Source organism: Urocitellus parryii, chromosome 1 (assembly GCF_045843805.1).
Source record: "Urocitellus parryii isolate mUroPar1 chromosome 1, mUroPar1.hap1, whole genome shotgun sequence".
In the NCBI taxonomy this organism is placed as follows: domain Eukaryota; kingdom Metazoa; phylum Chordata; class Mammalia; order Rodentia; family Sciuridae; genus Urocitellus; species Urocitellus parryii.
Window position 1 is genome coordinate 33,827,871 of NC_135531.1, and position 17,716 is coordinate 33,845,586.

A 17,716-nucleotide genomic window follows, 5' to 3' on the forward strand; every position below is an offset into this window, starting at 1 on the left:
TAGAGAAGAAGCTGCTTTTTAGTATGAGGCAGAGGGAGAAGCTTCTTGAAATGGAGTTGAATCCTGGTAAATAATGCTGTGACTATTGTTGAAATAACATTATGGGATTTAGGATATATAAAAACTTACTTGATAAAGCAAAAACAGAGTTGAGAGTATGGGTTTCAATTTCCAGGAAAGTTATAATATGGGTAAAATGTATAAAACAATATCACATACTACAGAGAAATCTTTTCTGATAGGGAGATATAGTAGATGCAGGAAACTTCACTACTCTCTTAGTTAAAGAAAATACCACTTTCACTGTAACCTGCAGCAACATGTGCATCTGATCAGTAAGGATCAAGCTGAGTCCTTCCATCAGGAAAATCCTAAGATTCCCTGAAGCCTCACATCATTACTAAGATTGCTGGCATTAAAGTAGTTTTAATTAAGGTATATACATTGCTTTTAGTCATAATTGCATACTCAATAGTCTATAACATACCGTAAAGCCAATTTACAAAGCATAGAGACACCAAAGAATTTGTGACTTGCATTAATGAGATAGTACTACGTTATGGTTATGGTGGCCTGGAATTGAGCCTGCTCTCTCCAAAAAATGCCTATGATGACTTTGAGTTTGATTTCAGGAGAATGCTGGCTCCATGGGATAAATTAGGTAGCAGTATCCTAGTTACAATTTCTTTGGAATATTTTGTCACTGTCATAATTTCCCTTTTAAATGTGTGGCAGATATGCCAGATAATTCATCTCTTCTAGGGATACATTTTTTGGGGGAGGTTTTGGATAACTTACAAATCACCTCACCAATAATATAAGGATTTTATTTCTTCATAATTTAGTTTTGATAGGTCAACTTTTTTGAGAATTTTTTTCATAGATTATAGAATTTTTTGGAATATAGTGGTTCATGGTACTCATGAAAATCTTTTCCTTTCTGTAACATCAGTAGTAATGTCCCAAATTTCTTTTTGATTGGAGTAGTTTGAATCTTCTTTCTTTTTCTCTCAATCTAAAATAATTTCAACTTTTTTGATACTTTGCTTTTTAAATTTATTTTCATTTTTATTTGTTCTTTTTAATTATATATGACAGTAGAATTCATTTTGGTATATTTGTAAAAGCATGGGGTATATCTTGGTCTAATTTTATGGACCAAATATGAAACAATGGTCTCACCTCTTGCAGACCCAGATCTCTCAGCTCTTTGAAGGGATGGTATAAGAGCAAGTAGAAGCACCACAAATGCTTACCACTTTGAATGGACTTTTCTTAATTGAACATTTACTTAGGTACAGTAGACTTTTGTTTATAGGTTGAGTTTATCAGATTTCAAGTTGTCTTCTGCTGTTTCTATGTGGAAATGAGCCTCTGGAGATTCCAAATCTGCCATTTTGTGAGTTGCATCTTTATTATGCATTTAAATCAAAAGTGTTTATAGTGTGTTTTTTTCCTGATCAAAAAAAAATCTTATTAATAATTTAATACATTAACTAAAAATACTACAAGTTCTGTTGTAGACATTTTCTGTTGTAGTTTTCTCTCTTCATGCATTTCTATTTTTTTTAATGAAAATAATAATTAACAAGAGTGAAATAATCTTCCTGATAATTTTCTTTTTGTTCTCTTAAGGAAAATAATAGAAAAAAAATCAGGTGCATAAATAATTATTAATATTTTACTGTAAAAACAATCAAGTGCCTGACATGAAAAAGACACTTAAGTAAGAGTGTTGAGGAAAGACATCATTTAGTATCCAAAATATGGATCTCAGTATTTTATAAAATATCTGGATAAAGGTATAGACATTAGTTCAAGAGACCAGAAGTTGGCACTTTCTGCAGAACTCTAAGAGACCCCTTCTTTTCAATAAATCCACCTCCTCAAGTAGGAATATCTGCTGTGGCTAACTGTGCTTGGATTTCTGTAGGCCCTGTCTCCTTGATTCTCAACACAGAGGATATGATGGACATTGCTATTCCTTTGCCACAGAGCTCAGAGTTCTTCAGTAGCTCTTCACTGCTATAGATCAGACAGGACATACCTACATGGTTGATGACTGTTAAAGCAACAATGGAAATTCTTCTGTTCTAGCTTGTATACACAAGAAATTTTATTCAGTGTGAGTGTACTTGGGAAGCATAATTATCAAATATTTTAATTTTCTAAAACTAGATCTTTATGAAAAGCATTGGGGGTTGTTTCCTTAAAAAATAACTTGAATAGTGTATTCCTGGATTTTGAAATTGTACATTAAATGACTTGAGATTTATCAAGAGGCCTTATGTGTTCATAAAATATTCTTGACATCAACTTCTTCATTGTATCAAATAGGTCTATGATCATTTTTTTTCATTATAAAATCTTAAGGTGTGCAAATATATTATAGCTATCATATATTTGTATATCATATGTATATTATATTTAATAATGCAATATATAATGCCTATAATATATAATACATCTGAATAGCGTATCTCCTGTACATGCACAGACACACAGATGCACACACTTGTAAATTATATTTTAATGCTCAGGTATATTCAATGACAGAATGCTAAATATACTGCTAGTATAGTTACAAAAATTAACATTAAGCATTTTTATAAAATCTGTTTCAAAATATTCTTTTAGTTATTACACTATGAATTTCCCTTATATTTTCCAATTTTGCATTAGTAGTCACATATAAGTGAATAGTCATAAATAAGCTCCCACTTTAAGTTCAATTTTTTTTTTAATTTGGAAATATTAGTAACTCTAAGCTCTTGAACAAATTTTAAAGACTGCAGTGTCATTAATTCTTTTGATGTGACTTCACTTGTTAGATTTTACTGCAAATCTCCTCATTCCCATGATTTCATTGGCTCCAGCCAACTTGAGTGATTTTTAGTATTAAACATTATTCCAGTAGTTTTGTGAGCCTAAATTAAGTTTGTGGAACTGAAGACAGGAAATTTAACTTTTATTTCTAATTTGAATGTTTAAAATGTAATCCCTTTTTGATTTCTTAATTTCCTGTTATTTTCCTCTGTTGTTGTTGATAAGATTTTTAATATGATTATTTCAGTGAATAGCAAGAATTTTTTTAAAAAAAGTTAAAAAAATTCTTCACATTTGGTTCACTCAGTTTAGTTTTTTTTTCTTTTTGTTAGAGAGAGAGAGAGAGAGAGAGAGAGAGAGAGAGAATTTTTAAATATTTATTTATTTATTTATTTATTTATTTTAGTTTTCAGTGGACACAACATCTTCATTTTTTTTATGTTTATGTGGTGCTGAGGATCTAACACAGTGCCCCGTGCATGCCAAACAAGTGTGCTACCACTTGAGCCACATCCCCAGCCCCTAGTTCACTCAGTTTAATACCACTGATGTTTATTATAAAATTTAATCATTTTATTTAGTCTTTATTTTTTGGTTTGCATTTTAAAGTTTTCAAATTGTTTTCAACTTAGTTTTATAAACAGATATTGAGTTTTTGGTTATCAAAATTCATTTCAAAATTGCAATGAGAATTCAAGAAATAGTAACTGTTATTAATTTGGGAGTTGTAGGCTTATAGATGACACTTGAAACTATAGAATAAATATTACCAAGTTATATTTGCCTCAAAGGATAGCATTGCTCCTTTTTGTAGCCTTCATTTCTATTTTGGATACACTAACTTCAGGGGAAGACCCAGCAAAATTCAAAAACCCTTGGTTCAAAATTCCTCTTTAATGTTGTATTCCATCAAGGTGAGATCTTGTGGAGATTCTGATAAAAAAAAATGTGGCATATATACACAATGGAATTTTACTCAGCATTAAAAAAGAACAAAGCCATGCCATTTGCAGGTAAATGGATGGCATTGGAAAAGATAATGCCAAGTGAAGTCAGCCAATCTCAAAAAAACAAATGCAGAATGTTTTCTCTGATATAAGGAGGTTGATTCATAGTGAGGTAGGGCTGGAGAGCATGGGAGGAATAGATGAATTCTAGATGGGGCAGAAGGGTTGGAGGGAAAGGGAGCGGGCAGTGGATTAGCAAGGATGGTGGAATGTGATGGACATCATTTTACAAAGTACATGTATAAAGACTTGAATTGGGTGTCAACATACGTTATATACAAACAGAGATACAAATATTGTAGTAAATATGTGTATTAAGAATTGTAATGCAAAAAAAAGTACATGTATAAAGGCAAAAAAAGAAAGAATAGTGTTACCTTATATTAGGTAGAGGGAGTGAAAGGAGGGGAAGGCAGGGAATGTAGGGATAAGAAAGATTACTGGGGCTGGGGATGTGGCTCAAGCGGTAGCGCGCTCGCCTGGCATGCGTTCGGCCCGGGTTCGATCCTCAGCACCACATACCAACAAAGATGTTGTGTCTGCCGAGAACTAAAAAAAATAAATAAATATTTAAAAAAAATTCTCTCTCTCTCTCTCTCTCTCTCTCTCTCCTCTCTCACTCTCTCTTTAAAAAAAAGAGAAAGATTACTATCTAGACATTATTACTTTATGTATGTATGTGACTGTATTACCAATATGATTCTATAATATGTATACTCAGAAAAATGAGAAATTATATCCCATCTATGTATAATATATCAAAGTTTATAAGTGCATTCTACTATCATGTATAACTAATTAAAACAAATTTTAAAAAATTTAAAAAAAGAAAAAAAATTCCTCTTCAGGTTAGGATGTGTACTTAGAATTGATGACAGCATTCAAGATGTTGGAGGGAAAAACATAATAGTAAAGGTTTTAAAATCACAACCTTTCTATTCTTTTGTGGTGTTCAATCTAACTCATAATACATGATTTTCCCATAATTAGCTCTATAAAAAAATATATATTTTTAGTTTTTTGGATCTGCCATTGTACATATTACTCTCTAATCCCTAACAAGATAACCCAAGATAATTTGCAAAGGAATTGAAGAAACTAGTGGTTTATCAGATATTTACCTATTCCTGCTTTGGCCTTGGGTTATTTTCTCAGAAGGTAATGTGATTAGTATTTTGATAAACATCTACTTGTACAGTACCATGTTTTGTTAATTTAATGATGAGATTGGTAGGGTACTGCTTCCAGGGACTCTATGCTGCAGTTAGGCATGTTGTGGTCATTCTGAGCAAAACCACAGAGTATCATGGATGAGAAGTGGTATGAGGTGGATTGAAGGAAGGGCAACAGCAGTGCCCAGATTTGCAATCCTAAAAAAAGAATTTCTTAAAAATAATAAAAATATTTTTTAAAAAAATTAATGACTTATGGTGCCATGAAATAATAGCTATATTATATATATTCCTGAAAATGTGTAATTATAATTTAGAACTTACTGGGAAAATATGAGCCCTCCCAAAGCCTAAGAAAGTAGTGAAGATAAAGAAAACAATTTTACTGAATAAACATTAAACTAAAATATGATTCTTATCACAAACAGCACAATAATAGATGGCAATGACAAGAAGAAATATCACTTTTTTTATGTAACCAAGCAGGTGCAACTTATTACTTACATGTTGACAAGATAATCAAGAGTCACTCCTCAGTGAGAGGACATGGTAGTACCACTAACGTACAATAAATACTTCATCTTAAATATCATTGGTAATGTGGTAACAATGCTGTCAGTTAATAGGCCTGGTGACACTATCTTTCTTATTCATTGCATTTTTTAATTTGTATATTATACTCACACATAATATTGGTATTAATTTTGATATAATCATACAAGCAAGGAATATAATTTGCTCTACTTCAATCCCCAGGCTTTCCTGTTCCCTCTCTCCGTTCCTTTTTCCCTACTGTATAGGTCTTTATTTACTTATAGATTTTTTTTATTAGTGCTTTATAGATATGCATAAAAGTGAAATTCCCTGTGGTTTAGTCATATATTCACATAGGATACTTTAGTCAATTTTATTCCACCATTCCTTTCTTCTCCTGTCCTTCCTCCCACCCCCAGCTCAATCCCATTGCATTTTAAAGAAGTGACTCTCAGATCCCTGAAAAAGATATCTCCTTGACTGTAAAGCTGACAAGAGGCTCATTTAGCTTTCAAAATGAGTTTAATGCATTTCAAAAAGAAACAAAAATGTCTTACAGTTACAAATTTTTTCAAGTAATGTTCTAAGAAGTGAACATGTGTCTCCCCTTATTTTGAACACAGAATTAAGTCTTCTATTTCACATTTCTCTTTATTTTTATATATCCAGATATAAAACGAGTTGAGAATTTATATATATATATATATCCTCAATCTAATAAACAATTGGCATAATTACATAGTTATATGTTTGTTTATATTTGTACAATTATGTAACTACACATGTATGTGTTATACTTACTGATTCAATACTAAAATATGCACACTTAAACTCTGCACTAATTTGTTAAATACCCAAAGTTGGGTATTTAGGCAATAAAAATTAATTTTCTCACAGTCTGGAGGCTACAAGTGCAAAATCAAGGTGTTCATAGGCTTCTTTTCTCCTGACACCCTTTCTCTGTGGCTTGCAAATGGTCACCTACTTTTTATGTCCAAACAAGGTTTTGACTTTTGATGTCTCTATGAACTAATTTCTTCTTCTCATATGGACAGGAGTCATATTACATTAAGGAATATCCTAATGACCTTATTTAAATTTAATAACTCTTTAAAGACCTGTCTCTAAATATAGTCACACTGTGAAGTGATTAGGATGAGAGTGTCAATACATGAATTTCAGGAAGATGACATTCTGTCCTAAAATGGAAATATATATAGATATATGTGTCTAGTGTGTTTGAGTAGGTATCAGAATGTATGTATGTGCTTACTGAAATTGCCATCTCTTTGTTTTATTTGTGTTAACTCTCTTGAAAACTGGATAACAGTAGTCTAAGGTAATTTTGGCAACAGTGAAAATGTTGATGAGGCTACACTTCAAAACTATTCATGACAAAAATGTATTTTATTCTTTGGTTTATTTTCTTCCAAAAGAGCAGAAAGTAAAAATACTGTGGATGTGCTGAAGATTGTACAACACAGGATCTATGAACTATGATTCTTGTGAAACTTATTTAAATATATTTATTTTTGAAATAATGCATTGATCATTTTATATTATTGAACTTCATCACAGGTATTAATGCCAACACTGTGCACCATTAGTCAAAGATTGCTAAATGCACTTTCAACAATATTCTTCAAAATTCACCCAACTATTCATATCTAAAAAAATGTAAATTCTTGCAAAATTAAAGAAGAACAAAGATCATGTGTTATTGTTTTAAAGATGGCTACTTATTTATGGAATGCTTGGCTCCAATTGCCAGATTTTTTTTTTCTACTTTTCTTGGTTCTGGGTATTGGGCTTCAAACCTCAAACATGCTGAGGTTGTGCTCTACTGCTGAGCTACACTCTCCAGCCATCAATTGTCAGAATTTTTGAAGGTAATGTTATGCAGTTTTTTTGTTCATGATTGGCACTAAATTTCCTTTTTAGAGTTTGTACTTTTCTTAGAGTTAATGTTCATCCTGATATGTTTGTAATTTAAAAATAACTTTTAAACACCCACTAACCATAGGGATATTAAGATTAAAGTGTGACACACATGAAGTTACTATTTTGAGGAATGCAAAGGTCAATGTACAAACTATATTTATCTTCATCACCAACAATAATAAAATATTTAAACACTCAATTAAACTAGACTTCGTAAAAATTCACTGTCTTATAGTATGATGATAGCATTAATCTCATAGAGGTGGGTTTCTTACAAATTATTTGTTAATAAATTTAATATTTATATTCTGGTGACCTCTTTTATGAAACACATACATATTTTTTAGTTCATCTCTGTTCAATATTATTGCTCTGATTTTCCCATTTATTCTCTTTATCAAACTTATAATTATTTTTCAGAATTTTAAGGAAAATTTTGGCAAGTAGAACTGTACATGTGAAAAATTTACAACTTAATGATTTTGTATACATATAATTTGTGAAATGATCACAACAATCAATTTAGTTAGCATTTCCTTTTTCTCACATAGTTACTGTTTGTGTGTACAGGTGGTAAGAACACATAAAATTTACTCTCAATAAATTTCAAGCATAAAATACACTATTATCAACTATGGTCACTGTGCCATATATTAGATTTCTATTGTTTATTCTTCTTCCATAAGTGAGAATTTCTAAATTTTGGGCAACTTCGCCTCATTTCCCTCACTATCCCAGACACTGTGAAACACCATTCTTATCTGAACATTGTTGATTTTGAGTATATTGGATTACAAATACAAGGGACATCATATAATGTTTGTTTGGGGGGAACTGACTTAATTTACTTAATATCCTTTATGTACATCTGTGTATATACATATATTTGTACAAAATGATATTATTTACTCAAAAGAGATATTTGCATTACTGTGTTCCTTGCAGAATTTTCCCCAATAACCGTGATAGGAAAACAATCTATTATTGTTGGGTAATGGGTAAATGGGAAAAATTACTAGATTTCTTGCACTAGAATGTCAGTTTGAAAATTTTTGTCTAAAATATCTTCCGATTATCAGTTATTTACTATTTTGATTTTGAGAATAGGAACATCTTCTGAAATTATTCTTTTGAGTTGCATCACTTTTAGTGCATCACTATTATACCTAATGGTGGGATTCACTGTGACATATTCATAAATACACAGAATACATTAGCTCTTTTTCATTCTTCATAACTTTCCCTTTTCTTCCTCTCCTTCCTACCCAGATGTTATTCCTTCACTGATCTTTATTCTACTTTTTTTAATTAAAATTAGTTCCCTATAATTATATATAGGAACTGCTTGTGATATATTTACACTCTTTGTGATATATTCATACATATTTTAATTAGGTCAAATTCCTCACTTCCTCCTTTTTCTCTCTCCTCCTTCCTCCCCAGTGATATCCTTTCACTACTCTACTGGTTTCCATTTTATTTTCATGTGATTCCTTTTTCTTCTTCTTTTCTTTCTAGCTTCTAAATATAAGGAGGGAAATTTGACCTTTGATTTTCTAAGTCTAGATTAGTTCGCTGTGCATGAATCCCTAGTTTCATCCTCTTACCTGTAAATAACATAATTTCATGGCTGACTAGAACTCCATTTTGTGTGTGTGTGTGTGTGTGTGTGTGTGTGTGTGTTTATCACATTTTCTTCACCCATTCTTCTGTTGATGGACCTAGGCTGGTTCTTTATAGAACCTATGTTTGCTATTCTCAATTGCACTGTGGTGAACATTGGAAGTTATATGCTATTATAATTAATAGCTAATTTTAATTATTTTTCATAAATTATTGAGGAATAGAATAGCTGTGTGACTTCATTCTTCCTTTTTAAAGTAATCTCCCTACCTATTTTCATAGTAAGAGAACAATGTATAACTATTTCTTTCTCAACACCTCCTCACCAGCATTTATTATTATTTATATTATTGATGATTGCCATTCTAACTGGGGTGAGATGAAATGTCAGTGCAGTTTTGATTTGCATTTCCATGATTGCTAAGGATGTTGAACATTATTTTCATATTTTTGTTGGCCAAGTTCATTTTCCATGTATTCATTAAGCTATTTATTCACTTAATTATCTAATTTTGGTGTTATGAATTCTGTATATAAACTGGATATAAATCCCCTGTCAGAGGAGTATCTGGCAAAGCTTTTCTTCCTACTTTGTGGTCTCTTTTTCTCATGCTCCTGTTCCCTTTGTTGTGGAGAAGCTTTTTAATTTATCCCATTTACTGATTATTTGGCTTTATTTTGAGTTTTAGGGACTTCACTAAGTAAGTCAATCTATACTTGTGTGTTGGAGTGTTGACCCTATATTTTATTTGATAGAACTTGCAAAATTTCTTGTCTAATTCTCCAGTCTTTGAACACTTTGAGTTGACTTTTATGCAGGGCATTTGTAGGGATATAATTTCATTCTTCAAATATATTATTCAGTTTTCCCAGAACCATTTGTTAAAATCTGTCTTTTCTCCTAAATGTGCTTTGGCACCTTTATCCAGAATCAGATGATTCCAGCTATAAGGGTTTGTCTCTGTGTCTTCTATTCCAGTCTTTGTGTCGGTTTTTTATCCCAACATCATGCTGATTTTGTTACGATAGCTCTGTAGTATAATTTGAGGTCAGGTATTGTGATCCTTCTTGCTTTATTCTTTTTGCTCAGAATAGCTATCCTGGGCCTTTTGTTCTTCCATGTGGATCTTAGAACTGTTTCTTCAAGTTCTACGAATAATTCCATAGGTATTTTGAAAGGATTACATTGAACACATAGATCATAGTAATAAAATTAATTTAAGAATATGCATTCTGCCTGCCCAAGAACATGAGATGTCTTTGTATCTTCTAATATCTTTTTCAACTTCTTTCTTCACTGTTCTATTGTTTTCATTGTAGATATGTTTCATCCAAGTTCCATTTGTTCCCAGGTATTGTATTTATTTAATTTTCTTCAAGGCTATTTTTAATGGAATTGTTTCCCTGTTTTATTTTTCAGTGAATTTATTATTGGTGGTTAGAAAAAGTATTTGTAAATTGTTTTTGTATCCTGCTACTTTGCTGAATTTGTCAACTCTAGAGGTCTTTGCTTCTGAGGAGTTTTAGGTATCTTCTAAATACAGGATTATATTATTTTCACATAGAGATTATTTGACTTTTTTTCTATTTGCATTCCTCCAATATTTTCTCATTATTTTGGAGGAAATTTTAACAACTCTTCTAAATAGGAGTTATGAAAGAAGACTTCCTTGTCTCATTCACAACACTTTTTAAAGACAATTATCCTTTGGGCCTTTATATGCTCTTTTGTTTATTTTCAGTTTTTTGTTGTTGTTGTTGTCCTTTAGTTTTTGAATCCAGTTCATATCATAAATAGGCAGGGTCTAAAAGTTAAATATCCAAATTAGGTTATTCAGTTTTCTTTATTCCATTAATTATGAATTTTAAATAACTTATTGTTTTTCCTTTTTCAATGGTATAATTTTTAAATTTCCTAATTTATTGTCAATTTAATTTTTAAAAAGATATCATATTTTAGATGCCCACCATTAAAATATTATAGCAGGAACTCAGGAAATATTAGATTTGGATATTTGATTGGTAGTCATACATTTTTAGATTACATTTGGAACCACAGATACAATCTCTCTTCCTACAGTTTTTTATAGGATGGAAGTAGAGACCTAAATTATTGAAAAATACTATTTTTCGAGAATAAAGTGAATAAAATTTGAATTGAAACTGAAATTCACCTGTTAGAAATAGGATTGTAGAATCAGGGAAGGACTATGTTCTGAAAGTCCAGGTAGGGCCTCACTTGTCAATATTGTCTAGATAAATCCTATTGCATGTGCATGACAAAGTAAGTAAAGTAATATTAATTGAAATCAATCTAATTTGGTAACATAAGAATGGATAAATTATTGCAAATTATTATAACCAAATATACTATTAAAATTAATATATTAGCTTCAGTTGTGACTCAGTGGTAGAGTATTCACCGTGGCATGTTTGAGGTACTGGGTTTGATTCTCATCACCACAAAATAAATAAATAAATAAATAAATAAATAAATAAATAAATATTTTGTGTCCATCTACAACTAACAAAATATTTAAAAAAATAATACATTAAAATACATATTATCTTAGATATATCCCAAATTACCATGAAGAGGAAAATAAACAATATGGAAAAATACATGATAAATCTAAAACATACAAACTATTTCATTCCAGTATATTTTTTATAAGCATGTCTAAATTTATATTTATATATATATTTATTTATTCATGTGTTGCTGAGGATCTAATCCAGTGCCTCATGCTTGCAAGGCACGCACTCTACTACTAAACCACAATCCCAGCCCAAAAACATGCGTAAATTAATATTTAAAATATTTTCAAAACACTCATTCTTTGGGAAAATGAACTGAGAATTTGCCCATGGCAATAGATCATTTGCAACGTCATTTGTGCCATAATTTTTAAAAAAATAATATCTGAAGCAGATACATGAATATAGAAGTCTCATACTATTAATGCATATTTTATTATAGTTTTTTTCTTAATTTGGAAACATACCAAAGTGAGTTATAAGAAGGGAAATTTTCAAGAATAAAGATGTAATGCAATCATGTTTGTTTTGAATTTTCATTTTTAATTTTCTTAAACATTACACAAAGGATAAGAGGATAACAAGAATTAAAAAGTGTCTGCTGAACTTATCAAATCATTTGCAACTATAGCAGGGCTGTGTATAATTTGATTACTGTCGAATTGCAAATTATTCTTATTTCATCACTTGAAACAGATGGAAATTATTATATAACAATTTATTTTGGTCAGAAATATACATATGGTTTAGCTTTGGTTCAGGTTTATGAGTTTCCAATGTAAACGTCAGCAGTTGCTGAGGTCTTATCCAACCTTGGTTGAAGTGGAGCTCATTTCTGTTTCCAACTTACTAACATGATTTTTGGCAAGCATCAGTCAATCGCTAGATGGGTCCCTCCAAAAAGCCACATCAAAATAGGACAGCAGGCTTCCCCAAGAAAGATATCCAAGGTAGAGTAAGAGAGAGGATAACCATGAGACAAGTCACAAAATTACTGTACCCAAAGATGGAGTTGCTATTCCATTATTTTACAATACTTAGTTCATTGAAAATGAGTCACTGTATCCAGCATTCAACAGGAAGGAATTACTCATGGTCATGAATAACAGGATGGAGAGAAAATCAGAGGGCCTCTTTACAGGATGCTTAGTAAATTGGATACATAATTTAAAATTTATGAATGTTCAACTCTATGGAAATTGTATAAAATACTGACCTGAATATAGTTTATTTTCTATAATAGATTATAGTTAATGGAGAAGATTTGATATATCCAATTCTTAAAAAAAAAAATCTTCTTCCTGGTACATGAATCATATTGTAGGATTTAGCCTAAATGCTTTCTGAGCCATCAATTTTGTATTACTCATTTGAACTCTTTTCACAAACAACTTTATAAAAATAACCTGCTTTATAATCCCACCAACTATAACAATTCTGTGGTACATTCATTTGTTCCTGTTTTCTAAGACTTCTTTTGTTTGCAAGTGTCAATACTCTATATAAACTAGCTGACTATTTGGGGGGAGGTTTAAGGAATTATGTAAAATTCTGGTTTCATTGGGCCTTAGAATTTTTGGCATGCAAGGACTTATCTCACTCTGTTCTCTCTGATACAATAAATTTCAGAAGATCTGTACTACTTTACTTTGTAATAATATATCTATACTATCTTTTCAACAAATATTGACCTATTTTACAGGTGTTTTTTAGGCATCTCTTGATATTTTTAAGGACAGTGTAAATCAATATGACAATTCTTTGGAACAGATTGTCCTTAAATTTGATTATTGAACATGAAAATTGGAAACAGTCATTGAAAAACAACTTCTTCCAATATACCGTAGCTTTTATGGCAAAGAGTGAGAAGTTCTTTTTAGTCCCAGTTCAAACAGTTCTGTGGATATGTACTCTTTGAATAAGCTGCCTAATTGCAGCAGTCAAATAGGAGAAGACAGAATGCAATAAAAGGTTGAACCACATGTTCTTACCTGTTAGTTAATTGTGTCAATAAGGGTTGTAATTTTGTCAATATGCTATGGTCTGATAAAACCATATGATTAATGTCAAAGGATCATGTATTTCATGTATTTATGAAATTATATATTTGTTGGGAATGCTAAATTAAAAACTAATATATACTTTTGTTACTTGACATTAAGATTAATTTTGTCACCAAGTACCTTCAATACTAAATAAAAAGAGATAAAATATTTGTTAAATGTTTAGTAAGCATATTCACACAAGAATCAAACCTTAATATCTAAATATCTGCATTTTAAAGCATGTAATTTTATCTTTAGAAGCAAATAAGTCTTTGAATCCATGATCACAATGTGTATTTCTACTTGTTTGTCTCTAAATTTCCTTAATCTGTGTTTTGCAATTTTCAGTACCATTTATTTTAGTAGAATTTAGAATGCCCACCAAAGGCTCATGTGTTGAAGATTTAGTAATAATGAAACAATGTTCAGAGATGGCACTTATGGGAAATGATGGAATCATGAGGAGATGGTAGAAACTACAGGGACAGGGGGTAGTTGTACCAAATGACTCATGGGTTGAAAGTTTGTTCCCCAGTGCAGCAATGGTCAGAGTTGTAGTGTTTGGGAAGTAAATGGATCTTGAGAACTCTGGCCTTATCAGTTGGTTGTTAATAATTTGAACATATTATTGGGAGGTTGGAGGGCATGATCAAAATCAACAGGGCATTATTTTGAAGGGCATATCTTTTCCCCAGCCTCTCCCTCCTTCTTTGTACTCAGTTTCCCAGGCTGCCAGGAGAGAAACACCCTTCTGCCATGTTGTTCTGCTTTACCTCAGACCCAAAACAATGGAGTCCACTGATATTTGCCTATAACCTCTGAAACAATGAACCAAAATAAATCTTTCATCCTTTAAATTGCTTTTTGTGTGGAATATTTTTAATCACACTAGTTAATATATACCACTATCCCTAGTTCTTTATTTTATTCTTTTTAAGCTATATATGATAGTAGAGTGTGTTTTGATATATTTATGCAAACATGGAGCATATCTTATTTAGAATATCAGTCTTATGGTTATATATGATGTGAAGATTCATCATGGTGTATTCACATATGTACATAGGAATGTTTATCATGGGTATAAAAAGCTAACATACTGAAAATAAGATTCTTTTCCTAATCTTCATTGTTTTAAAGAAATACAAATAATTTTTTGTATTTGTATCCTGGTATTTTACTTAATTTTTGCTTCAAACAGATGTTTGTTCATTTTGTGGAGTATTCTGGGTTTTCTATATATAATGTCATGCCATTTACAAACATTGAATTCTATTCTGATTTGGATGTGTTTTATTTCTTTTACTTGCCTAATGGCTTTAGCTAAAGTTACATTGAGGAGGTAATTATGTTGAAGAGAAAAGGTGAAAGTGGGCATCTTTGAGTTGTTCCCTTCTTAGTAGAAAAACTTTCCACAAATATGATGCTATTTGTGGATTATAATAAAATGTCCATATGACATATCTTCTCTACAGACTCAGTAAAATATCTATCAAAATAAAATTATATTTTTTACATAAATAGAAAGCAACAATTGTAAAATCGATTCAAAACCACAAAAGACCCTAAATAGTCAGAACATCTTTAAAAAGGAGAGCAAAGCTAGATATATTTCACTTCCTGATTTCAAAATATATTGCAAAACTCTGCTAATTAAATAGTATGGTTTTCACATAGAAAACATAGACCAAAGAACATAGTCATGATCTCAGAAATAGAGCCCCATGTATGTGGCCAATTAATCTTTATCAAGGAGAAACAAAACACAAAATTGTGAAAAAGACCATCTCTTCACAAATGATGCTGGAAAAAAAATGAACATCTGCATCCAAAAGAATAAAATCAGACTCTTACCATATCCATACATAAATAAACAGTCATATTTAGATTTGAAATGGTAAATCTCTTAAGAGAAAACACAGGGGGGAATCTTGGCATTAATTTTGTTAATGACTTCTTGATTATAACACAAAAATGGATATGACAGTACAGATTGTAATAATAAAAATAGGTAAATGAGGCAACATCACATTAAAATAGTTTAATTCAGAAAAGGAAACAATAAAAATGAAAATGCAGTCTAGGAATGGGAAAAGTCTTTGTAACCAATATGCCAAATATGATGTTTATTTCCAAAACACATGATGTATGCCTGAAACTCAATAGTAAAGCAACACGTAAGCCTATTAAAAATGGGCAAATGACAGTTCACAGTAGCTAAGCTATGGAGCCCAACGAGATACCCATTGACAGATGAATGGATAAAGAAAATGTGCCATATATACACAATGGAATAGTAGTCAGTCATAAGGAATAACTTTCTGACTTTTACTAGAAAATAGATAGAGGATATAATGCTAAGTGACATTAGCCAAACCCCAAAAAACAAAAAAGCGAATAGAAGGTAATCCACAATAGTGGAGTGGGGGGGGGAATAGAAGTTCAGTGGATGAAATAAAGGGAATGAGGAAGGGAGAGGGGATAGACATAGAAAGACAATGGAACGAATCTGACATAAATTTCTTAAGTACATATATGAATATAGGTCAGTGAATCTCAACATTATATACATCCATAAGACTGGAGTCCTAATTAGAATAAGATATATTCCTTGTTTCTATAATTGTATCAAAAGGGACCCTACTGTCATGTATAACTTTAAAGAACCAATAAAAAATGGGCAAATATCTTCAACATTTTTTCAAAGATTACATGTAAATGGACAAACTGGATATAAAATGATGCTCAAGGTCACAACCAGCAGGGAAGTGCACATCTAATCAACAATAAGATATCAGCTCACATTTGTTAGGATGGCTAAATTAAAAAAAAAAAAAAGTTCTGGTGAAGATGTGTGGAAATTAGAACTCCTTTATACCCTGATGGTAGTAATGCAGAATGGTGCTGTCAACCCAGATTACAGGAGGGAGGTTCTTCAAAAATAGAACTATTATATGATACAGCACGCCAACTTTGGGCATTTATCCAAAGGAATTTAAAATAGATTCTCAAAGATATTATCACCCCCATGTCCATTAAGGCACTATTCACAAAAGCCAATATGTAGAAATAATATACAAGTCAATAGACAGACTAGTGAATAGAGTTAATAGAAAAATACCATTCATACACACAATGAAATATTATTCCGGTTTTAACCACAGGAAATCCTGCAATTTGTGACAGTATGAATAAACATGAAAGGTGCTAGGGGAAGTGATATAAGCTAGTCAAGGAAGCACAAATATTCCATGATTATAATTAAATGAGCCTTCTAAAATAGACTCATCTGATCAAAGAACAGTGTTGTGATTGTCATTCAATGCAGGGGGGAAATGGGCAGTTATTAATCAAGGCTTATAACTTCTAGAGATCTGCAGTTTAATATTGTGCTTTAAAAATGCTGTAGTTCACACTTTAAATTTTGTTTAGGCGAAATTTCATGTTAAATGTTCTTAACATAAATTTAAAAAAGAAAACTGCATATATTAATTAGATGTAATTTAATTTTACTATCAGGACATATCTAATGAATGATTTTCAGACAAAAATTATTTTCATTGAAGAAATATGTTTATCAGTCTACAGTCTAATGTTATCCTTCTATTCTATACTGCTGAAATAATGTTAATTTATTCTTGGATAAAATACTATATTAAATTGCATTTGAATCCAAACTTTGTTATTTATGTTATTCTTTTGGATTTGCAACCCAGTGCTTTAATGAATACATTTCTAACTTATTGGTAGGAAGTTTTTAAAAAATATGATCACTGTACTTTTATAATTGTTCATAAATGGTTTTGATGAAAGTCCTAGTCAATATTTATTATTAGGAAAATCCTTAACAAATTCTTGATATTGCTGATTATCAGACAACTTTATAGAAATTAATAGATTTACTATTTCTGACTACAGAAGATAAACTTTTAAAACTATTAGTACTTTATAAATACTACCTTATATGGCCAAAGTATGTACTTTCTCATTCTTCAACTTGATCATCAATTTAATTTTAATTTTAATTTTA

The 17,716-nt window shown here is 30.9% G+C and overlaps 1 protein-coding gene across 3 annotated transcripts in view; it reads left to right on the forward strand.

Moving 5' to 3' along the window:
• The window catches only part of Cdh18 (cadherin 18), a 307,953-nt gene that overhangs the window by 182,856 nt on the left and 107,381 nt on the right, over window positions 1-17,716 (forward strand). The window lies entirely within an intron of this gene.